The sequence below is a fragment of the Chelonia mydas genome, chromosome 11, assembly GCF_015237465.2.
Source record: "Chelonia mydas isolate rCheMyd1 chromosome 11, rCheMyd1.pri.v2, whole genome shotgun sequence".
NCBI classification, from domain to species: domain Eukaryota; kingdom Metazoa; phylum Chordata; order Testudines; family Cheloniidae; genus Chelonia; species Chelonia mydas.
Genome location: NC_051251.2, coordinates 44128160 through 44154486, shown reverse-complemented (window position 1 = coordinate 44154486; position 26327 = coordinate 44128160). Strand labels below are relative to the sequence as shown.

Genomic DNA, 26327 nt, shown 5'->3' with positions numbered 1-26327 from the left:
TACAAAAGAATAGCAACAAGCATGTAGGAACAAAATCAGAAAGGCTAAGGCACAAAATGAGTTACACCTAGCAAGGGACATAAAAGAGAAAAAGAACAGGTTCTTTAAATACATTAGGAGTAAGAAAAAGACAAACGAAAGTCTAGGTTCTCTACTTAGTGGGGAACGAGAAACTAATAACATCAAGATGGTGAAGGTATTTAATACCTACTTTGGATAAGTCTTCACTAAAAAGGGTAACAGCAACCAGATACTCAACACAATTAATATTAACAATAAAGAGGAAGCAACACAAGCCAAAATAGGGAAAGAACAGGTTAAAGAATATTTAGCGAAGTTAGATGTACTCAAGTAGGGAGGGCCTCATGAAATTCATCCTAGGGTACTTAAGAAACTAGCTGAAGCAATCTCAGAACCATTAGCAATTATCTTCGAGAACTGATGGAGGATGAGTGAGGACCCAGAGCAATGGAGAAGGGCAAACCTAGTACTATCTTTAAAAAGAAACTACAGACCACTCAGTGTAACTTCAATACGTGGAAAGATACTGGAACAAATTATTAAACAATTAAATTGTAAGCAGCTAGAGGATAATAGCATGGAACAAATCATCCCATATGAAACCACATTTCCTACAGTCTTATAACCAACTACAGAAATGTGGTCTAGATTAATTTCCTATAAGGTAGGTCCATAACTGGTTGAACAACTGTACTCAAAGAGTAGTTATCAATGGTTTGTTGTCAAATTGGGAGGTCAGATTTAATGGGGTCAGTCCTGGGTCCAGGTACTATTCAATATTTTCATTAATGACTTGATGCTTGTAAGCTTTGCAGGTGACATAAAGCTTGGAGGGGTTTGGAGGACAGGATTAGAATTCAAAAGAACCCAGACAAATTGGAGAATTGGTCTCAATTCAACAAAATGAAATTCAATAAAGATAAGTACAAAGTACTTAACTTTGGAAGGAAAATCATCAAACGCACAACTACAAAATGGGGACTAGCTGGATAGGTGGTAATACTGCTGAAAATGATGTAGGGGTTATACTGGATCACAATCCTGGGTGCCATACTTTAGGAAAGATGTGGACCAATTGGAAAGAGTCCAGAGGAGAGCAACAAAAATGATAAAACCTGACCTATGAGGAAAAGTTTAAAAACTGGGCATGTTTAATCTTGAGAAAAGAGGACTGAGGTGGGACCTGATAACAACCCTGAACATATTTGAAGACTGTTATAAAAATGAGGGTGATCAATTGTTCCCAGGTCTACTGAAGGTAGGACAAGAAGTAATAGGCTAAATCTGTAGCAAAGGAGATTCAGCTTAGATACTAGAAAAAACTTTCAATTAAGCTATGGAATAGGCTTCCTAAGGGAGGTTGTGGAATCATCATCATTGGTGGTTTTTAAGAACAGGCTGGACACCACTTGTCAGGGATGGTCTAGGTTTATTTGGTCCTGCTTCAGCACAGAAGACTAGACTTGGTGAATTCTTGACGTAACTTCCAGCCCCACATTTCTATGATTCTATGATAAAGTCTCAAGGGGACACAGGAAATCATCATTACATGGCCGCTGCTACATACAATGCAATTGTTCAGTATGACAATTGTAAAAATACTGGTTTAATCACAACTAATCATGTATGATAGCTCAAATTCACATATAAAAAGAAAAAAGGCAAGAGAACCACAAGTCTGCAAACACCTAACATTCTTCAGAGAAGTCTACAAAAACAATAATCCATTTAGAAAAACTTTTGGGAAATAAGGTCTTCTTGCAACACTGCAAAACTGTTATAAACAATAAACTAAGCTGTCCATGACTTTGTATAATTGGCCTAATGATGTTATTTGCATAAATATTTGTACTTTATCAAAACATGAGACTGTGTGGATTTCAGTATGTATTATAATGAGACTACTTCACTTCCCATTCTAAAAGATAAATGAAAGACACACAAATTCTTTTCTCAGAGCACTAATATTAATACACTGTGAAAGGAGAAAACTGATTCATTCCTAAAAGTATTACCATACATTAAAGAAGAAAACCATTCCCCAAAAAAATCAAATTTAATGGTTCCTCGTTGGAAGAAGCTTTGACTATACATTATATACAGGAATACTGAGATACTTGAGAAGTTTTGTGGTTGTACAAAGCTCATACCAATGGCATACATGACCAGTGCTGCATACAGAGGACTCCCATGAGGCAGTTTAGATTAATAGGACAATAGGCCTGAATATGGTGCAAAGTGGCCAACTACATGAGCTTAAAGACACTGGACAACCACTAAGAACCAGAAGGAAGCGTCAGTGCTTTAAGAACCTGCATAGTAGCTTCTATGTCACTACCCCCATTGCTGGCATAGGTAGAGTGGCCAGGCTAAAAAGAACTAGCCAGCAGTTCTTTACACACTGGCAGAAGTCACCAGCTGCCACACTGACCCCTTGAGGACACTGGCATAGCTTAAAATAGCCTTCAGTGTTCAGTTTGCTTTATGTTATACCAAGGAACAGACCAACACACACCAGCCCAGGCTCATGGGAGCACAAAGGCCACCTTTACATGCCTCCTCCCAAGCTGCATTATGCACTGCTCAGCTGTAGATGACAGTCTGGCCATAGTGTCTTATGATTTGTGAATGAAAGCAGATGTGCTACTTTTCTGTGATAAACACAAACATTTTGGCACTAATGTCCATTTGCACACAAGGGAGATACCTTTACATGCACAAAACTCAACACCTGCACTTGCCGAAATGTGAATCTACCAACAGGGTCCTCAAGGTTGGTATTCAAAAAGTATGTGCAAAACGGTGCAGCCCCAAACAGAGGCCAGATTGAGGGGGGCATTTTTTGAAATGTTGCTGTTTCCTGGAAAAGTGAAAGGATTTCCTTATCATCCAATTGCTGAGTATGAAAATAGAAGTTGCCTATTAGGTTTATTTCTCCTTCTCCCCACCCCCCTCACAGTTAGGGCTTGTCTACACAGGCAAGTTATACCAATATAACCTAAAGTTGAATTTAAACTGCTGTAGTTACACTGGTATAATTACTGATGTGGACACTGTATTCTGGTAGAAGACAGCCTTTTTTTGGTTTAGTTTATGTTATGTGGGAAGAGATTTAAGTAAAACTGAAAACGCACCACTCTTATAATTGGAATAAGAGTGTCCCAATGCAGGTTAATACTGGTATAACCATATCTGTTTAAATATGCTGGTAAAACTTTCCTGCCTAGACAATCCCTTAACAATACAATTTTCCTGGTTTGGGGGTTAGCTGCACCACTGTCCCAGTTTCATCTTTCTCAGTGCACCCTCCTCAAGTCTTGGGTCTCTAGCCCTTACCTGATCTGGGGGGAATTCCGCAATTCTATCACTCTTAGGACAGGCCCAGCGTACATTCCCCTGCGTGTACCAATCACTCTTCAGTATGCAGGCCCATCTCAATTTGGGTAGTTACTTGATCCTCCCTTTGGGAACCTGTGGCCAGTAAGAAGAACCAACAACCAGTGAGAAGAACCAACGTTAAAAGAATCTTTTTATTGAGCAGTTGCAGCAAAACAGAGAGAAATTATTTCAAAACAACCACCGATCTGTACATGGCTCTCTTATCTAAGGTACGTCCATCTCATAATAGCAATCCATAGGCAACTGGCTATAGCAATGTATTTGAACAATCATTAAGTAAAAGCTGGTACTTGACTGTTAGAAAGGGCCTCCTTGTTCTTGCCCTAGGTTCTACCACCCAGATAGATCCCTACATCATCCCAATACATAACTCAGAAGTCCTATGCTAGTCATAGGTCCAGATGCAGTCTCAATGAAGAGCACCCCTATATTTGTCAAATATGTTGATGCTTCATATCAGCTGCAAAGATGCAATTAGAAATTTAGGGGCTGTTCTATATGGTTATTTCTGCAGGGTTACATTTCACTTCTAAGGAGACTAAGTCTCTACTGTATGCATCAGCTGGAACATTACCTAAAATATAAATCAGAATATTTTCTGACTCACCATCCAAGTATGATTTTACTTTTGAATCAAAATGTATTATATTCACTGTCATAATTTTTAAAAGTATGATCATATTTTGTTATATATTTTGCCAATCAAACATTCTCATCTGGAGTTTATAAAGAAATTAAGAATCTGAAAATCTCCTGTCAACAATCACATAATCTAATCTTCCAACAGAAAAATTAGGCTGCATACACATAGATTTAAATTGAAAGGTCCTAATATTGCGTAAACATTTAGAGAATTTTAAAATCACATTAAGAACACTAATATCCCTCCCTCCCCCCCCCAAAAAACCCCACAGAACAAAACAACAGATTACAGCAGGTTACATCACTGGAAGATTAAATTAAATTGACTACATTTTGCAATGCATATGATTGCACATGCTGCCCTTGCTTCTCCTTCTATTAAAATTAAACCTAATTTTTGTTATTAATTAATTACTATTATCCTTGAAGATAATAATTAGAGGAGATTATGACAATACTACTGGCAAACCAGATAGATCATAGGCAAGTGGTGCATTTGGAAAAACATTTGCAGACTAAACAAAAATATTTTACAAATTTAAGAGATTTCCCATAGGATATACACCCGATATGGCTTCAGTTTCAGCACTCTGGCTACCATAGCTTAATAATCACATCAGTACAAATTCTACAGGTATCCCAGCTACCCTGAGATCCGTCTCCCACACTCTCCACATGAATTTCACAAAATCAATCATCTTAATGTGTTTTGCAACCCTGCTTTTCCCTCGGTTCTAACAATGTTTTTCTGCACATTAGCGTATGCTTATCAGATGCTGGAAAAGATCCTAACCAAAATGTAATCAAGGAAGGACACTATTTGCTGCATTTGCTAACAGCATCAACATACTGTAAAATATTTAAGACCTTTTATAGCTTTGGAATTAAAATAGTTAGTAGCTTACAATTATTGTGGCAGTGCCATTATAGACAAAGGTTATCTAATCATTTCCTTATAAATGAGTAACAATTTGCATGAAGCTAAAGTTTAACACGCAGCACAGGGCCCCAGTAGCCAATATGATTAGTCACTTTCATTTACATAGATTTGGATTTGACTTTGTTCTAAATTTAGGGGGGGGGGGATGATAAACTCCTGATATTTTAACACATTTTTCAGGTCTAGAGAGAAAGGAGGGAAGCTGTTAATTGATTTAATCATTCTGATTTGTAGGATTATTGACATCTAGTGAGTCCTCTACTCTGATCACCTAAAAAGAAAAGGAGGACTTGTGGCACCTTAGAGACTAACCAATTTATTTGAGCATGAGCTTTCGTGAGCTACAGCTTACTTCATCGGATGCTGTAGCTCACGAAAGCTCATGCTCAAATAAATTGGTTAGTCTCTAAGGTGCCACAAGTCCTCCTTTTCTTTTTGCGAATACAGACTAACACGGCTGTTACTCTGAAATCTGATCACCTAGTCTCCCCTGTTGGGTCAGATTCACCAAGAGTCAAATTTAGGTAAGAAATCAACCATTTTGAGCCTATTATGCACCAAAACAAAACAATGGACTCCAACTATTATCCTTGAACTGTACTATGAACAGTCCACAAATAAGCCTCAATCTCTATCAGCCCTATACCTTGCAAGGGGCTTTGTCCAGGAATATCTTTTGCAGCCATGTGAGAAATTAGAGACTGATATCCAGCCAACAGGGTTAAGAGTGCTAAAGAGTCCTTGTCTTCACTACAGAAAAGGCAATTTTTCAAAAGCAAACATCTTCTTTAATTTTTACGGAATGTAGATACAAATTATTTACAACTCCAAGAATTAAAAAAATCATGTGTCATGCACCAAAAAATTCTGATACGACACAATGATGGTTTTCATTCTGACAAATTTACTTTTTTTCCTGCCAAAATCAATATTTTTTCACATAAAATATTTTGTTATTTCTTTCACTTGGTCTCAAAAACCCAAGTCTCAAAAACCAAGTAAAATAAAAACCAAAATATGACAGTATTTGAGCTTAACCATGAGGTAAACTCATCAGGGTCAGCCCTATACTTCTGCCTGGGGTTGACCTCACCCAGTTTACCTTGCAGCAAAACTAAAGCACCTTATCTTTACTGAGTTTTTACCTCAGGATAGCTCATATACATCATGACAGGTTTCAGAGTAACAGCCGTGTTAGTCTGTATTCGCAAAAAGAAAAGGAGTACTTGTGACACCTTAGAGACTAACCAATTTATTTGAGCATAAGCTTTCATGAGCTACAGCTCACTGTAGCTCACGAAAGCTTATGCTCAAATAAATTGGTTAGTCTCTAAGGTGCCACAAGTACTCCTTTTCTTTTTTCATATACATCAGTTACCCTGAGGTGAAAAATGCTTTTTTTTTAAATTTATTTTATAGCAGTGAAGGCACATTCACCCTTTGGGAGGAAATACTCCTGGCTAATGCTCAGCACCATGTTTATTGCCAGGCTCTAGATGAAACCATAACCTACCATCTCCAGAGAGCAACACGGTCATTGTGACTCAGAATTACTGAATTTGGGTCAAGAATTAAATAAGGATTCCAGAGACCCTTACCTCCCCAAAAATAAAAACTGTCTGCTAACTGCTGAGCACAGGCCTCAACAAACTGGTTTAATAAAACAAACACAAACAATTGGAAGGAATAGGGGATGATAAATAAGGGAAGTAAAAACAAGAACATGTGTTTATACAGGCCTAATAAGGTAAACATCAGAAGTCCCTTGTGGACATCTACTGGCAGTTTCCTGCAGGTATCATGGTAGAAGCAGATCTTGAGGAAGGATTTGAAGCACATGGTAGTGATTTTACACTGCCACTATGGAAAGGCATTCCAGGTGAAATTTTCAAAAGCATTAAAGGGAGCTTGGCACCCAGCTCCTAATGACTTTCAATGGGAGCTGAGTGCCTAACTCCCTAGGTACATTTCAAAATCTCACTCTCCAAACATAAAGGTCAGCAAGCAAGAAAGCGCAGAGATCTGGGTGGAAGAAACTGATAAACAGGTGATGGCAGCTGGCATAGCTGCTGGAACAGAAGGGACAGGGAACAATATGATATGACAAAGAGTGGATAAGTAGGGAGGGACTAAAATGTGAAGGGCCTTATAGGTAAGTAAGAAAGTGAGGACCAGGAGCTTGTATATGAGGAGGTGGGCAAGGAGGAGCCAGCAGAGAAAATGTGCTGATAATAAAAGTCTATGGAACCTTTCTATTGTTTGAGTAATTATGGTGCTGCCTGGAGTTCCTCCCACTGTGCTCCACTATTCAAAAACGGACTAGCAACGATCAATAATTAATTTCTTCAGGAAGACAAGAGCCCCTCTAGCATACACCCTGTTAGGATATAGATATTCAGGCCTGTCTGTAAAGGCCTATACTCTAAGAATTTAGGTGTATTCTTATCACTTAGCTAGTTATAGAGGTATAAAAGAAAGAATCAAAATCACTGTCTGCCGGTGTAAGGTCTTTCTCTTACTGTGACAGTCTGAGGCCCTGTGCTTAGGCTAAGATCTTTGGCTAAGCAGCAGAGGCAGCCATAAGCTGGTAAGCGAATGGTCACATCCTCACATTCCAAACTAGTCATACTGAAATAAGGTGCTATTGGGCTGTTAGGAATACAATCCTGTCCTGATAATGCCTATCGCCTCCAGAGAAAGGGAAGTGCCTAGAAAATGTAAAAGAAAACTTAGTTTTATAGCATCCTGTCTGGCAAGAACTCACTCATCAATAGCTGGGATGTGAAATCCTCACTTCTGTGTTGTTTTGTCATTATAGTTCCCACTTTTCTATTGTTTATTTGCATGGTCTCTGTCTGGTTCTGTGATTGTTTCTGTCTGCTGTATAATTAAGTTTGCTGGGTGTAAACTAATTAAGGTGGTGGGATATAACTGGTTACATAATCATGTTACAATATGTTAGGATTGGTTAGTTAAATTTCAGGAAAATGATTGGTTAAGGTATAGCTAAGCAGAACTCAAATTTTACTATATAGTCTGCAGTCAATCAGGAAGTGTGTGGGTGGGGGAAATGGGAACAGGGAATGGGGGTGGGGAAACTGGAATCATGTTTTGCTAAGGAGGGAAATGGGAACAGGGAATGGGGGTAGGGAAACTGGAATCATGTTTTGCTAAGGGCAGAAATAGGAACAGGGACACAGGTAAGGCTCTGTGGTGTCAAAGCTGGGAAGGGGGACACTAAGGAAGGAAACTGGAATCATGCTTGCTGGAAATTCACCCCAATAAACATCAAATTGTTTGCACCTTTGGACTTCGGGTATTGTTGCTCTCTGTTCATGTGAGAAGGACCAGGGAAGTAAGTGGGGAAGGAATAAGCCCCCTAACACACCCTGTCTGAAGTCAGGGGAACCTCATACTAAATTCCTGGGGCCCCTTCTTGCGACAACAACATTTTTTTAATTCTCAAGTTAAATATGATCACATTTGCCACAGTTCCTAAATTCAATGTATTTGACTGTCACTTGCAACTAACTCACCTTTAATCCTGACATATGCCTGAATGACATGTACCTGCACATTCCTATAAGAATAATCAAGAAGGATGTTGAAAAATTGGAAGGGATTCAGATTCAGAGCTGGTCTGGAAAACATGCCTTATAGACTTATGAAACTAAGTCTATTTAGTTCATTCAAGAGAAGGTTAAAAGGTGACTTGTTCAGTCTATACATAGCTACATGGGGAAGAGATTTCTGATAATAGACAGCTCTTTAATCCAGCAGAAACAAGCATAGCAAGATCCAGTGGCTGGAAGCTAAAGCGAGACAAATTCAAACTAGAAATAAAGCATAAATTACATGAGGGTAACTATCTATTGGAACAACTCACCTACACATGTGGTGGATACTCCATCTCTTGTCTTCAAAGTCAAGACTGGATTTATTTCTAAAAGATACGGTTAAGCTAAACCATGAATTATAGGATTGATGCAGGAATTACTCAGTGAGGTTCCATAGCCTGTATTATGCAGTAGATCAGTCCAGATAATCAAAATGTCCCTTGGCCTTAAATTCTCTGAATTCCTTACTGTATCTCAAAGCAGAGTCCTATTTTGAAGAATGTCTGTAAAAATGGCATTGTGGATCCCATGTTAATTTTCCTCTCACTAGTTTTCCATATTAAATTTACTCCGTTTGCAAGTAAAAGATGTGTCTTTTGAAAGTACCGGTGCTGCAAACATGCCCAGATTGTACCACGCATCATCCACAACCACAATAAAGATTCTACAGCTGGAATTTAATTAGCACTTTTTTTGTTGATGTGCATGCCCCAAAATAATCCAGCTCACTCTCCCCCTGCAGGGCTAACATGCAGTAAAATTTATTTTGGTCAATAAGTAAGCACAGATGACTCAATATATACAAAAAAAAACAATTGAGTAAGACACTCTATTTTACACAGTCACTTTTCTGAATAGAACAGCATTTTAGGTAACAGACTGATTCAACCACCCAGTTGGCTTGCATAATTACTCATGACCACACACTGCAACATATGGGTACAGATCAAAAAACAATGGCTCACAGAACCCTGCACCCATTACATTAATAGAGGATGTGTGGAAAGTATGCTTCAGGAATTCTACTGTAGTCTGATAATAATACCATACATAACAATCTCTTAGGAAATAATAGATCTGATAAGGGATCAGAAAAATGGAACTAAGAAGATTAAATAGGTTAGAACTAGATGGGATGAGTGGAAGAGGGAAGGGGAAAAATATCTTCCATTAGAGAATGGTCATTTTCTCTTTTTAAACAAATATTATAATGATTGTAACTCCTTCAGTACGATCATACAAGGACTGGCTAAAATACAAATCTTTCAAAGTACTAGGCAGAATTCATTACGCCATTGGTAAAACACAAATCATTGTAAAATAAAAAAATCATCCAGACACTGTTTGAAAATGAAGAACAGGGGAGAGAACATATAAATTGATAAACAAACTATGAATCCTCTTAAGTATCATCACGGGAAACTTTAATGATAAAGTGGACAGAAACAAGTTTAATAAAAAGGCTAGAATTAGAGTTAAAAAAAGAGTGGCTGGTAAAATTTGACCATAAATCAGAGCAAGGTGTAGTTTAGTGCCTAATCCACCCTCAGCAAACTCCCCATCATCCCTTTAAATTTTGCAATAAAGTAAATAAAATATGAAGAAATGGAACTATAAGATGTGCACCATGCTCCCCTGTCCTTCCCACCACTTCCAAGACACCAAGCAATAAGCTCTGTACTTGAGTTTTAACTCAAGTTCTGATGCCCACTCTCCTATGGTCTTGGGCAAGTCTCTACATCTCTCTGTTTGCTACCCCTCCTGTAAAGTGGGGAGAACATTTCCTTCCTACCTACCTCACTAGGGTCTTGTAAACATCAACGGAAAGATTTTCAGAAATGGGTGCCTAAAGTTATCGTCCTGAATCCACGTTCAGGCATGTATATTAGTGGCTTGATTGACAAGAGTACTGGGCACCCAGCAGTTCACACTGAGGTCAATGTCTGCAGTACTTCTGGGGCACTCACTATACTGCTCCTGATTTCCTATGATATGAACATGGTGAGTAAAAAAAATTGTAAAAGCAGAAAGCCTGCCCCGTGAGTTGGCCCTTCAAAGATCTAAGAGTGGAACCTACTCAAATTTAAATGTTGAGAAGATGTTTTACTGATTAAATACCAACTTCAGGGGCTCTGTTTAAACTTTACTGAGTTCTGTCCTGTGAAGATATGTGTGGCATAGGAAGGGCATACTTGTAACTTTCAGAGAGTCTTTCAGAGGATCCTTGATCCTCTCACACCAGGTTTACTTCTTTAAATAAATGGAGAAACTCTGAATTTATAATCACGTTAGTGAGGGGAAAATCAAGTCCAGAATCTCCTAAAGAAATAGACAGATAATCTGAGTGGGGGAGGAGGGGAGAAAGTCTGCATAACTGTAGATCAACTCTTAAAGACAAGAAGGAGAAGTCTTGGTGTACATCCTTTAAATATATTTAGGCAATAGTCTCATGATACTCAGATACCATGGTAATGAATGCCAACATAAGAACCTGGATAGATAAACAGAACTTCTTGACATCACACCACCATGTGACAACACAAGCTTGGGATCCTCCAAAGCCTAATGTAAATTAAAGCATGTATGAATGGTAAGAGGTGAACCGCACTCAGCTCTCAACCATACGTATAAGTGATACTGCCATCTAGTGAATGACCCATAGAGAATAACAGATTACTATTGCCAATGGCAGAAGAGGTAGAAGCCTGTGATTTTTCAAGATAAAGGACGAGGGTTCTAGAACCAATTGTATGTGTGTGTGATTTCTCTTATAATAGTGACTACAGCAGATAGATACATTATAAGCAGCTGACAGATCACTGTTCTTTGTCTGGCACACTGGGGATCAATAATTTTAGATTTTAATGGATTAGGAGAGGAGATGTCAATGTAACAGATTTTTCTGATGATGCTGAACTACAGTAAAACCACGCAGTTACAAACATCTCGGGAATGGCGGCTGTTCGTAACTCTGAACAAAACGTTATGGTGGTTCTCTCAAAAGTTTACAACTGAACATGGACTTAATACTACTTTGAAACTTTACTATGCAGAAGAAAAATGCAACTTTTAATCATCTTAATTTAAATGAAACAAGCACTCAAACAGTTTCCTTACCATGTCAAATCTTTTTTTTAAAACCTTATTTTTTTAGTAGTTTACGTTTAACACAGTACTGTACTGTATTTGTGCTTTTTTTTTTTTGGTCTCTGCTGCTGCCTGATTGCATACGCCCGATTCCAAATGAGGTGTGTGGTTGACCAGTCAGTTCATAACTCTGATATTTGTAACTCTGAGGTTCTACTGTATCTGACTGGAGGAAACAGCCTTACAGAAGATATCAGAAATGATACAAATGTGACTGAATGTACTCTAGAGGGACAAGCAGACAAGGAAAACTAGAAAGAGCTGTGGGTAACAACAGATGTTCTCTGTCAAGAATTTACACGAAGAGACTGAGACAGCAACATGTAAGTGCAGGAATAAACAGACTGCTCAACAAGTACATAGCTAGACACACAAAAACACATTCTCTATCAAAAAGACAATTGCAAGAGTTCTTTTATTTCCCACTCATTCTCTTCTTGCTGTTGCTTTGCTTTCTTTTTTAAAACCACAAACATGCCCTCCTTTCTTAAGGTCCTTTAACATCAAGGCTTAAAGGCCTGAACTTAACCTCCTTTTAAAAATAACCTATTTGTTTGAATCCAGATAATTATGTTTTTACTTTAATTCATAAAAAAAATCTTAACTAATCTTAAAAATTAAAAACAATTTAACTCCGCCCAGGACCTATGCCTGTGAGCAATCTTGCAGTTAGAAGGCACTGTGTACATGCAACAAATAAAAAACCCCTCATAACAACGACACAAAATGTCAAGTGTCAGGGCTCCAAGAGGTTTATTTATTTTTAATCTTAAAAAGTAAAAGGGAAAATATGTAGTCCTGAAGCATGCTGACAGTCTAACAAAATCCAAAGTAAACAAAGATCAAGATTGTGCTGGGTGTAGCAGTGCACATAGTTACAGCGTAGCCGGTAAATACTTCTGCCTTCAGACACATATGTTAAAATGAATTTTATGACACAAAGCAATGCATGCTTTTATTCCAAGAACTAAATTTTCCACAGCTGGTTAAACTAGGATGACGAAGAAACAAGTGCTCACTTTCTTTAAAACTCTTCTTCCATTTTTTTTCCCACTCTTTTTCCTCTTTTGGTTTCTTCTCTTGCCTTCCTTTGCCGTCCTTTGCCTTATTAAATTGTGTTCTCATTTGTTTTCCATGCTTCCTAAACTACTTCCCTCTGTTCTTGGTTTCTTTTAATGTTTGCGTTCTCCTATGTTTATTCCCATCTCCATATTGCTTAGTCTTTCTCTAGTGCTTTTATTTCCCACTCTGTTCTTTTCTTGTTATTTTGATTTCCCTTTTTACATTCCCTTCCTTATCTATTTTTCTGCATCTTTTTCCCCTTGCTTATTCTCATTTTCTTGCCAGTTCTATAGCTCTTCATCAGATTCCAGCAGACAACAGAGCTCCAGCACGGTGAAAATGGATTGCAAAATGACAAAATATTTGAATCCTCTGCTGCTTTGAGCATGGAGCTTGTCATTTCAGAAGTAATGCTCCAATTGGTTTCCTGGTCGTCCCTCAGGTATTTGATAGGGATGTTATGTTGCTAGGGCAACACTCTAATTGTCCTGGGACGCGGGGCAAACAAGATATTTTCCTGGTCTGTCTGAAGGTCACACTGACACTCTGACAATTAAGTACGGGTGAACAAAGCAGCAAGCAAGGTGATCAAAAAAGCATCAGGCAGACCAAAGCTCAATAACATTTCCATCACCATTAAGAACCCATCTGCACTACAAATACAACAAAGACAAGAGATCTGGTTACAGCACTCTGAGCGGATAACACTGAGGAGGGAACCATAACACTGCTTCCAAAACTGGCTGAATCCACTCCCAAAGCTTTAGAATGATTTGGGAACTCGGTTAACATCCTGTTTACATTGCCATGAATCAGGGAAAGAAACCAAAAGGAGTGCAGGGAAGCATCCGAAAAGAAAGATGTGACCTAGGCCGCTGGAGTCTCTCCCCAGCCCAAGGAGGACTAACGCCACAACCAGACACTTTTCAGGCCTTTCCTTTATGGCAGTTTTATTCTTTAAATGTAAACCTTAGGCAAAATATCAGATCAAAGCAGCTCCTCCATCCACCATGGGCTACAGCTCCCAAAGGCTTTTCCTCTTGCCTTTCTCAGTGCTTAAAGGAAGACACATCCTTCTCTTCAATCTCCCTCTTCCAGGGCCTACTGCACGAGCCCCATCTTCCTCCCGCTGACCTTTATAGGGATCACCTGACCCCTTCCCAGGTGTATCTGATAAGCAAACAGGGCTAGCTTGTATCAACCAGACAAACCTCCCTTAGATTTCAGAACCGGAAGTATGGAGAGTCTTTTAAACTCATTAGGTTGCTCCCACCCGTTTTATAATTTTCACTTAAAAAAACAAACTTCTTGTGTGTGCACTGCATGTCCCCTTCCAGGCCTGATCCACACAGGATATGGATGTGCCCCAGCTCTCACTTCAAGAGTTTGGCTCTTTAGTTCAAGCTATACAGCCTCATGAGTTTAGTTCTGGAGTTCCTTGTTTCAGACCCAAGATGTCAGGCATCACACACAAAACTTAGAGGTTCAACCCACCGCTCTGACTGTAGTTCTATTTTTACTCTGAAAGACACAAGTAACAAGCATGTGCACATCTATGCAAAAACTGGGTGTACATTCATGAGCATGTATTTTCTGTTCATTGACCAGGACCACTGCACGCAGAGTTCCCTAATCATGAATGGCCACCGGATCCATGTACCCACAGATCTACCAGCCCTACCAAAAAAAAAAAAAAATGCTCAAAAGCACACCTTCATATGACAGTTTCATTATTCTTATCTCAAAGCATTTAAAGACATGGGGTGGGTGGGAGCTTCTAGAGAATTAGTAAACACGTAGCTCTAACTGTGATCTGTGGTTTCGATACTTTGAAGTGATTAAACATCCCATCATCCTGACATGTGGCAACTACTAGAAAAGGAGGAAAGGTCTTTTCCTCTCCTCACACGCTTCACAGTTTTGAAGAGTGCAGACTCTTCCTTTTATTTTTCCTTTATTGATGTTAACATGTAAGGACAGAAAGAAAATTGTCATATTATCTGTGCTCTCTATTACAAATCTTATAAGCAATTTTTCCTTTAAAATTAATAAGTGTGTGGGGGCGCGTGTCAATTTATACATTTTAAGTCATAAGAAAACCATCAACCTGATAAATAAAGCAACACTCACTCACATAAAAAAGCCCACAATGTTGTGTATTACTTCTTTATCTTAGCTTCTCCCAAAACTTACACATGCTATAGCAGCCTTCTGTACAGCACTCTCTATTTGCTGATATTATTTTACTGGGAGAGGGAAGAGAGGGACTCATTTTACCTCTCTAGATCTTAAGAATGACCAAAATACTTTTTCAAAGCCATCCAACCTGTCCCAATGTGACTCTCTCATATGATGCTTTCTTTACTAGGTTTTAAATTCCTTCACAGAGGGATTGTTCTTGTTTTACCAAAATCTGAGAACAATTCTTACAAACGGTAGTGATTTTAAAGAGATCTAGGTCAGTGGTTCCCTGGGGATTCAGTTTAATTTAGACACATGCCATGAGGTCCAGTTTAAGTTTTTGTTTGAGTAGATTTTCAAGCAGACCAAAATAACCTCTAGTACTTCCAGAACAAGTGATTCTTTCCTAGTTTTCAGAGTAACAGCCGTGTTAGTCTGTATTCGCAAAAAGAAAAGGAGTACTTGTGGCACCTTAGAGACTAACCAATTTATTTGAGCATAAGCTTTTGTGAGCTACAGCTCACTTCATCGGATGCATACTGTGGAAAATACAGAAGATGTTTTTATACACACAGACCATGAAAAAATGGGTGTTTATCACTACAAAAGGTTTTCTCTCCCCCCACCCCACTCTCCTGCTGGTAATAGCTTAATTAAAGTGATCACTCTCCTTACAATGTGTATAATAATCAAGGTGGGCCATTTCCAGCACAAATCCAGGGTTTAACAAGAACGTCTGAGGAACAGTGGGGGGGGGGGGGGAATAAACAAGGGGAAATAGGTTACTTTTTATAATGAATCAACCATTCCCAGTCTCTATTCAAGCCTAAGTTAATTATATCCAATTTGCAACTTAATTCCAATTCAGCAGTCTCTCGTTGGAGTCTGTTTTCGAAGTTTTTTTGTTGAAGGATAGTCACTCTGAGATCAGAAATCGAGTGACCAAAGAGATTGAAGTGTTCTCCGACTGGTTTATGAATGTTATAATTCTTGACATCTGATTTGTGTCCATTTATTCTTTTACGTAGAGACTGTCCAGTTTGCCCAATGTACATGGCTGTTTTTCTTGTGCTCTAATTTTGGGTTTTCGCCATTAATCTGGATTTTGCAGTTTGAGTGTATCAAGACATTCAGAGATTGTGGGCTGGTCTCTACACTAACGCTATAAATTGATCTAAATTACACTAGTTCAGTTATGTAAGTTATGTAACTAAAGTCGATGTAACTTAGGTTGACTTACAGCAGTGTCTACACCGCACTATGTCAACGGGAGGTGCTCCCCATCGACCTAGCATGTCTTCACCAGACCCGATAAATCGACACTGCTGCATCAATCGCAGCAGTGCCGATTTAGCTGTTATTATAGACATGGCCTAGGTATTTGACACCCAAGCTGAGCTTCTGCAACAAAGTGAAGATTTTTCAGCCCAAGTAGAATTGTACTGGCTATGTAAATATGGATGAGGTATAATCAGTGCAACATATCCCCACTGAGAGGTACAGTTAGTGGTCTAAGTATAGAGTTGGAAGCCACTAGAATCTATAAATCCCTGAATGCCTGAAGTCTAACCTTAATTTCACCAACACCCTCAGTTGCCATGGACACAATATTTAACACATCTCAGTTTCCCTATCTGTAAAATGAAAAAAAATTATCTTTACTTTGCAGGAGTATTGTAATGATTAATGAATGTTCATAAGACATTTTGAAGATGGAAATGCTACATTAAAGTGCCAGGTAGCATTAATGAGAAGGTATCTGATCAGATAAAAGCTTAGTTTCCAAAGTTATTTGGGAAATAATGTTTTCAAGCCTTCTGCACCTTTATTTAAAAAGAGTTTCTCGTTACTAGAGGCCAAGACCAAAAATGCTCAAACATGGCTACCTAAGGTTAGGCACCTAAATCACAGTGGCCTGATTTTCTGCTCTGAGCACCCAAAACTTATACGGACTGTAGGCATTCAGCATTTTTGAAAAATCAGGTCATGTTGATTTAGGGCCCTAACTTTAGATAGCTATGTCTGCAAACAGTGAACCACTCAGTGGTTCTGAGAAATTTATTACATCCAAAAGAATACTAAAATGTACATAATAAAATGCCATCACATTAAAAACAACAATAAATGGGTAAAAAATGAAAACATGGCTACAATTCATTTCTCTCTTCTCTTTGCTACCCATTCACAGGTTATGAGCTCAACTTATGCAACTTCCCTCGAGTAAACTACAAGGCTGTATTCACTTTGAGCCATGTATTGTCTAATCTGTGAATCTATAATATGCTGTATAGGTTATCCTCAAACAGTGACCAGAGTGACGCTGGCAGATCAGATGCCAGCTCATACCAAGGCCACTGGGCCTCACTGAACACTGACAAATGCAGAGCTGGAAACCAGTCTGGCTCACCTGTGTGTTAGCATTAACAACATAGATATTAGAGTTATACAAATGTGTTGAGTGTTTAGACTTTATAGAATGCTTGTAGAATGCTGCATGTATTACTTTTACTTATAGTATGTATCGCATATTATAAGTTAATGTTTAAGTGTTTGCTCTGTAACTATAAAAATGTTTGCTAAGACTGTCAAACCCTCCCAGACAGGGGAGAAGCATTACACAGGGCTGGTCTGCCCTACCATCTTAAGTCAATTTAACTTACAGCGCTCAGGGTGTGAAAAAGACACACCATCCCGCCGAATAATGCACCTTACGTCGACTTAAGCACTGTCCGCACCAGCGCTATGTCGGCAGGAGATGCTCTCTCACCGACACAGCTTCCACCTTTCACAGAGGTGGAGTAATTATGCTGACGGGAGAGTGCTCTCCTGTCGGCATAGTGCATCTTCACCAGATGAACTACAGCGGTGCAGCTGTGCCAGTGTAGCGCCGTAGTGTAGACTTGCCCCAATGTTAAATACTAGTTTACCACAAGAGGCATTATCTCTTTCCCAACAAAAGAAGGCCCATGGACACCAGACAAGCCACTGTAGAACATCAATGGACAAAACACTTTATCGATTTCAGGGGCTGGGGGGAAGCAGAGAGCATGTGCACAAGCACTCATCCCATACCAGCTTGAATGCTGGGGAAGGGAATAAAAATCCCTGATAAGGTGCAATTGTTATCCCTGTGCTGCTGGAACTCTGCTTGAGGGACTAAGATTTCAAGGGTCCCCAGCTGTTTAGCTTCGGTTAGTTCTAAACAACATATAAAGCTTGCATATTATAGCAGCTACTATTACCTTTGGAACCTAAAACTGTATCTCATTTTCCACCTGAGGCACGTTGCGCATACACTAGGAAGAGTTAATTTATTATAGAATTGGCTACAAGCATTGTCTCTGGAGAGAGATCTAAGGTGCTCTTGACCTGGGGTAAGCGAGTGGGAGTTATCCGAGTACTGATGTGATTCTTGGTGTAAGGGACCATCTACCACAAAGGTCAAGCTTACCTGGTTGGGAAGATAGACTAGAGTGCCCAAAGGGGCTGTCTGTAACTCCATGTTAAGGCTGTTATAGTACTTCAGAAGTTGACACTTGATACTTGGTTGGTGAAATCTAAGTACAGAATACACAACCAGTTTGGGGTTCATGCACTGTTTCTTGACAGTCTGCCCTGGGGTTCGCACTGACCATCATGAGTCACTCCAGACAGCTTGACAGCAAGCATTTAGACTTTGACATAAAATCAGCATATTGTACCATGTATGCCCATTCATAACTGTCACTTTTATATTAGGATTACGTAAAGTTACAAATGTGTATTCTTAAAAATAAAGAATTGCAGAACACAATACTTTGAAATCCCTTCATAAGAAGATATGCACTAATCAGTAGCTTTCTATTTACATTTTCAATCACATATTTTTTTATTGAATGAACATTTAAAGTATTATATTTACCCACCATTTCTGAAGACACACTTCATGGACTTGCCTATCTCCCCTCTTGGAGAAACCAATCTCCCCCTGACATCAAATACTTTGTTAGTACTGTCACCACTCTGCCATGTAGTGGCAGATTTCCCACTAGGGGAGAAATCAGTAATGCTAGTCTGCATATTTTCCTGGTGTCTTTTGATTTATTTACTCTATATACAAGAGTCTTTGGACAGAGGTGGTCAAACAGCATTCAAGCAAACTCCTCTTTCAGAAATCTCAGCCAAAAGACCAATAACCAGTTTCAAGGCAGCAGCTCTGCCCCAAGAACTGACTCTACTTAGAGATATCAAGACTGAGAGGAAACTCTCTTGCTATTTGCAACACCTTCCCCAAAAGTATCATAAAACAACAGTACATCATTTCTTCAAAGACTGTACACTGCTTACACGATAAGAATTTGTACAACCTTGTAATAGCACCATCTGGTGACTCCTGGCATAACTATATTTTTAAACTGCTTCCCAAATAAAAGCTATTTAGAAGAAAAGATAAAGGAATAGCATGATCTCACTTCTCAGAACACAAGTTCTACAACATATGGTTTGTGTGTACTGGTTCCCAAAAAATGTGTAACACTCCACATTTTATATATTCAATACAAGTCTGAAGGATTTTGTGGGAGGAAACATCTGAGAAGTCCCTACTATAACAACATTCTGAGAAAGAGGAAACATGCACCTGCTTTACCAGTACACAAATTCACACACATCCACTAAGATGGGAGTCTCAAACTGGGGATCGTGACCCCTCAGGTCGCAAGGTTATGATGTGGGGGATGGTGAGCCATCAGCCTCCACCCCAAGCATCGCTTCGCCTCCAACAGTTTTAATAGTGTTAAATATTTTTAAAGTGTTTTTAATGTATGGGCGGGTCACACTCAGAGGTTTGCTGTGTGAAAGGGGTCATCTATGCAAAAGTTTGAGAACCACTGCATCTTCATCAAGAAAAAAAGATGATTCAGAGACTGATAGATAAGGCTGCGAGTCTGTCATGGAGGTCATGGAAGTCATGGATTCCGTGACTTTCCGGGACCTCCATGACTTCTGCAGCAGCCAGTGTGGCTGGCCCAGGGGCCACCTGAGCAGCTCTGGTGGCCCCCAGGCCAGACACACTGACCGCTGCTGGGGTAGTCTCAGGCCACCGTGGCCTTGTCCCCCAGCAGCAGCAGGAGTTTGGCTGTGGGAGGGGGCTCAGGGCTGCGGCAGGGGGTTAGGGTGCGGTAAGGGTTCTGGGCAGCGCTGACCTTGGGGAGATTCCCTGGAAGAAGCAGCAACATGTCCCTTCCTCAGCTCCTAGGTGGAGGCGCGGCCAGGTGGCTCTGCGCGCTGCTTCCACCCACAAACGCCACCCCCACAGCTCCCATTGGCCCCAGTTCCTGGCCAATGGGAGCTGCTGAGTGGGTGCTTGGGGCGGGGGCAGCGTGCGGACCCCGCCCTTGGCCTGACCTCCGACTCCACCTAGGTAGGGGCCGCAGGAATATGCTGGCCACTTTCTGGAGCCGCATGGAACTGGATAGGGAGCCTGCCAGCCCCCCACCCCACCCCGCCCAGCCCTCTTCTGCCCCCCAGCAGTAGTGGGAGTCCTTGGCCACGCACCACCGCCTGCCACACCGCCCCCCCAGCACCCCTGGGCTGCCCCCGACCCACAGCACCCAAGTTTTAGTCAGGGGTATATAGTACAAGTCATGGACAGGTCACAGGCCATGAATTTTTGTTTACTGCCCATGACTTTTACTAAAAATACCCATGACTAAAACGTAGCCTTACTGATAGATACTAAGGCCAGAAGGGAGCATTATGATCATCTATTCTGCTTTCCTGTAAAATATGGGCTATATAACTTCCCCAAAATCATTCCTATAGCAGATCTTTTAGAAAAACATCCAATCTTGATTTTAAAATTATCAGTGATGGAGACTCCACCACAACCCCTTGGTAAATTGTTCCAGTGGTTAATTACTCTCACTATTAAAAATGTGTGCCTTACTTCCAGTCTGAATTTGTCTAGCTTAATTTCCAGCCATTGGATTGTGTTATACCTTCTCTACTAGATTAAGGAACCCGTTATTAAATGTTTGTTTCCCATGTAGATATTTATAGACTGTAATCAAGTCACCTCTTAATCTTCTCTTTGTTATGCTGAATAGATTGAGCTCCTTACGTTTATCAATATTAGGTATGTTTTCTAGTGATGTAATCATTCTCATGGCTCTTTGAACTCTCTCCAATTTATCATCATCCTTCTTGAATTGTGGACACCACAACTAGACACACATATTTCTGCAGCAGTCACACACCAGTGCCAAAGACAAAGGTAACACAACCTCTCTACTCCAGTCAAGATTCCCCTGTTTATGCATCTTTTTAAAAATCATTGCTTCCCGGAATAGTCTCTCCTATCCTGGAAGTATGGCCTACATTTTTGTTCCTACATGTATATATTTACATTTAGCTGTATTAAAACATATATTGTGAGCCCAGTTTACCAAGCAATCCAGATCGCTCTGAATCAGTGACCTGTCCTCTTCATTATTAATCACTCCCCCAATTTTTGTGTCATCTGCAAACTTTATCAGTGATGATTTTATGTTTCCTTCCTGGTTATTGATAAAAACAATTAAATAATGTTAAGAGTAGGGCCAAGAATCAATCCTGATGACAATTTGCCATTTACAGTTACATTGAGACCTATCAGCTAACCAGTTTTTAAAATATGTAATGTGTGCCATGATAATTTTATATCATTCTAGTTTTTTAAATCAAAATGTCATGCAATACAAGTCAAATGCTTTACAGAAGTTTAAGTATATTACATCAACACTATTATCTTTATCAACTAAGCTTGTAATCTCATCAAAAAAGATATCAAGTTAGTTTGACAAGATTTATTTTCCATAAACCTGTGTTGATTTGCATTAATTACATTACCCTTCTTTAATTCTTTATTAATCAAGTTCCATAACAGCCATTCCATTATTTTGCCCAGGATCAACGTCAGGCTGATAAGCCAATGATTCCTCAGGTTATCCTGTTCTCCCATTTTATAAACTGGCATAACATTAGCTCCCTTCCAGTCTTCTGGAACTTCCACAGTACTGCAAGCCTTGTGAAAATCAACATTAATGGTCCAGCACATTCTTCAGCCAGCTCTTTTAAAACTCTTGGATGCAAGTTATCTGGACCTGCTGATTTTAAAATGTCTAACTTTAGCCTCTGTTTAACATTGTCCAGAGATACTAGTAGAACAAAAGAGTGCTATCGTTACCATGTGATGAGACCATATCTGTTTTTTCCCGAAATACAGAACAGAAATATTTATTGAACACTTCTGCCTTTTTTCTATTATTGATAATTCTACCATTTCCATCTAGTAATGGACCAATACCACTGTCAGGATTCTTTTTGTTCCTGCGTAGACTGTCGGTCCTTCATCAGTTGAGACTGAGCCAATCACAACACGTCTTCCAATCTTCTCTCGCTCTGGCCATCCTTCGTCATACTTGTCCATATCTCCTTGTTAGGAAGTCATCCCACCTCTTTGGAGGCCGACCATGTGGCCGTTTCTGTTCTCGCAGATACTATTAGGATATAGCTGTGGTCCATCTGTTGTCGCTGAGTCGGGCCACATGTCCCGCCCGCCGCATTTTGCTGAACCTGCTTTCAACAACAACATCTCGCACTCCAGACTGCTGCCTAATTATTTCATTGGGGATGTGATCACAGAGCGAAATGCCCCAAAATGTCCGTTCCATCGCCCTCTGTGTGACAGACAGTTGATGTTCTTCAGTCTTTGTCAGTGACCACGTTTCGCTGCCATATAACATCACTGGAAGCACGGTCGAGTTAAAAAGATTCGCACGAGTTATTTTGCTGATCTTTCCTTGGACTTTTGTTCCTAATATATTTTAAAACCTCCTTCTCTGTTTTCCATAACTCTACTAGCCATATATTTCTCCTTGTATCCCTTTGCTTCCCTTATTTTTTTTTTTTACTATTCCTAACTTCTGATTTATATTCATTAATATCATTACGATCAACTTCAACTTTCTTCCATTTGTTATGTATTTTTATTTTCATTGTTTACAGCTGCCTTCAATTCCCCTCTAAACCAGGTCTTTTTATATTATTATTTTTTATTTTAAACAGACCAGCACACTTTTCTTCTTTGATTGTGGCTTTTTGGGCATCTTGTAAGGTGTTCTTAAATGAGTCCCAATTATCATTCATATTTTTCTGATTAAGGTCTTCCTCCTAGTTCATTTGGCTCATAATTGTTTTCAGCTTTGTGAAATTGTGCAAATTAAAGTGTATATATACATGACTGGTCTGGACTTTATTCTCCTTGCATATTATCAATATGATCAACTCATGATCACTTGTACCTAAGCTACCATTAATTTTTAGTTCTGTAATCAGTTCCTCTTTATCTGCGAGGACACGGTCTAATACAGAAATTCCTCGTGTTGTCTGAAACACTTTTTGAGTTAGGAAATTGTCACCTATTATGTTTAGAAATGCCAATTCCAATATGAATGTTACTTTGCTTTTTTATTATGAAGAAGTTTTTTTGGTTATACACAGAACTGGTGTTTAAATTCTGTGTGGGGGAAATTTGGGAAATGATTTAAACAGCACTGAACAAAAAATGAAAATACATTTGGTTTGCTGTCTATGTATTAAGAAGAGAACCTCCTTGTTGGTGATAAATAAATAGTAATATTTTAATCTGGAAAAAATAAACTGAAGAACTATGCCACAGTAGAACTGGTACTTATTGAGAGCACACACAGACTATACTACGGAGACTATAAACATAGCACCAGACACTGCATTAGAAAAGCTAGCATGTGATAAGACAATCATTTTCAGGTGTCATATTTTCCTCAAATAAAATACTGTCCCCCCTCCAAACATAACATGCAAGAGAAGGTTTGCAAGATCCATCTCAATTCTATCATCCTTTTAGCGTTCATCTTTTAAATCCAAAAAAAGATTTGAAAACAGAAAAAGTTGATAAATATCTAAGCACAGAGTTTACAAAACGCAAAGACAAAATGCAGACTGGCTGCACTGAGAATGCTTATTTCTAGCTGGTAAATATAGGGACCACTCACACCTCCATGTTCTTTTTTTTTTTTAAATGAAAATATACAATGGCATCAGCTGAACAAGAACTGATTCCCTACGTTGCAATTTGTGGGAACGTGACAATGCATGTAATTTTTTGCAGCTTTTTTAAAAAAATAGAAATACGTCATAGCTGTTAGCCTGAACACTTTTCAGAACTCACAATCTGATCATATTTTTAGGTGATAGTGAAATGTGCTTAAAATTTCAAATACCTCTAACAGGCTGTACTGGCCCTTTAAAGCTAGCACAGAAAGCCACTGGGGCCAGCTCTACCCCGTTCAAGGATTTTTTGTAAGGAACATACCTGTGGGACAGTGAATATGGCTCAGTGTGAGGAAGTGGCCTCAGAAAGGCAGCTGGGAGTTGAGGAAGAAACCCTGTCACTGTTCTGGGCTCAAGGACACAATCCCAAAGTGCAGGGAGGGCTAGAACACCTCTCAGCCTGAGCAAGCGTCTGGGAACTGTTGCTCAGCTCCTGACAAGGCACCCCAAAAGGGGGAGGAGTATTTAAGGACTTTCCATTACTCAGAGTCATGTGACTAAGTGAGAATCTCAGCTTTCATTTTTTTAAAGAGTTCTAGACCTCATGGGTTGCAGAGAAAGGCCTGGAAATATGGCCCGAGTATATTTCAAAGGTTTAAAATCAAGAAGGGAAATAGAAAGAACCCCAATTTTATTGTTTTTATAAAATTCCATTATTTTTAAGCCAATCTCATAATTTACTGAGGACTGAGTCATGGTTTTTGAACGCTTTGGATTGGCAATACCGAGCAGGCCCTTCTGGGCTGTCAGCTGAAGAACTGGGGCAGAGAAGAGCCCAGATAGGGCAGTTTTGCTTTCTTGTTTTGAAGAGATTTCCCCATTGTATATTTGGCCTGCCAACCTGACCACAACAAGAAGAACTATCTGTTGGTTTCGAACAGACTCTAAAAGTCATGGCTATTTTTATTCTTTTGTCTGTTACATCATCCATCTCAGATTGTATACTGTGCCCAATTTGTATCTGAGGCCCAGATCCACAAAGATACTTAGGTGCCTAAATCCCAGTCGTAGGTTCCACTGCGACCCACAAAACTTCCACTTGGCTACTGCCTAATCCTGTAGCCACCTAATCTCACTTGGTGCTCACATTTTTTCAATAAAGGTTTCTAGCTGACTGTGTTTCTACCTCCAAGCATATGCACTGCTGCCCCACTCTAGGTACTCAGGTACCTAAGTCCCAGAGCAATCCCAGAAGTGCGGGACGATACATGTTTGTCTGCCTATCTTGCCCACTGGACCCAATCCCGTAGGTGTGCTCAAGAGGCCACCTACCAGATCAGGTCCCATTCAAAATCTAGCCAAAAGGAGGAGATGGTGCTGGTGCCCACCTTCTAACTTTTGTCCCAGTCGAGCACTCACCTTGTGATGTGGGAGACCAGTGTTCAATTCCCACCTCCACCTCAGGAGGAGAAATGATTTGAACAGGGCTCTCTCACCTCTCAAGAGAGTGCACTAACCACTGAGCTATAGATACTCTGATGTGGGGCTCGTTTGGTCTCTCCTGTTGAAGCCATTCCACTGTGTATAACTACTGAAAGAGGCATTGGGTCAGAGGGAGAATAAGCGTGACAGTGACTCTGTAGTCTGGTGGGTAGGGCACTCACCTGGGAGGTAGAAGACCTGGGGTCATTCCACCTGTTCTAATGACTATTTCATTATTTAGCCAAAGTGGAACAGCTTCAACAGGAGAAACTGAAGGAGACGCACACCAGAATATTCCATAACTTAGTAGTTAGTGCACTCTCCTGAGAAATATGGGAAACCCCCATTCAAATCCTCTCTCCCCACTAGGCAGTGGGGGGAATTTAACCTGGGTCTCCCACATTGCAGGTGAATGCTCTAACCACTGAGCTAAAAATTATGAAGTGGGCACCACCTTGTCCTCCAGCCATTTTGTGTGGATTGAAGCAGACTCCTCACAAGACACTTTTCAGGCACCTACGCCACCTGACTCCAGGAGAGAGGTTCCTAGTTGTGGATCATGAGCAGCGATAGATGCCTCTCTGCAGCCCACTCATGCCTAACTCCATGAGAGGAGGTTAGCACCCCCACCCCTTTTTGGCATCTCTATTGGCGGGCTTAGGCAGCTCATCGCCAAGGTGCCAGCTTTATGGATCACAGTCTGAGACACCTATCTCAGGCTTTGTAGATCACAGTGTTGTTCCTGTGATTTACTAAACATTTAGAAGTTAGGCATTGCAACACCT

General features: G+C 39.9%; 1 protein-coding gene across 14 annotated transcripts in view; it reads right to left on the bottom strand.

The window, feature by feature from the left end:
* The window catches only part of OSBPL6 (oxysterol binding protein like 6), a 206188-nt gene that overhangs the window by 134495 nt on the left and 45366 nt on the right, over positions 1-26327 (bottom strand). For 5 of the 14 annotated variants that reach the window (XM_043524758.1, XM_037911845.2, XM_043524761.1 and 2 more), the window contains exon 3: positions 3358-3492. The exons of the other annotated variants lie outside the window; for them this stretch is intronic. The gene's annotated coding sequence lies outside the window, so the exon portion shown is untranslated. The remainder of the gene's footprint in view (positions 1-3357; positions 3493-26327) is intronic. 14 annotated transcript variants of the gene reach the window in all.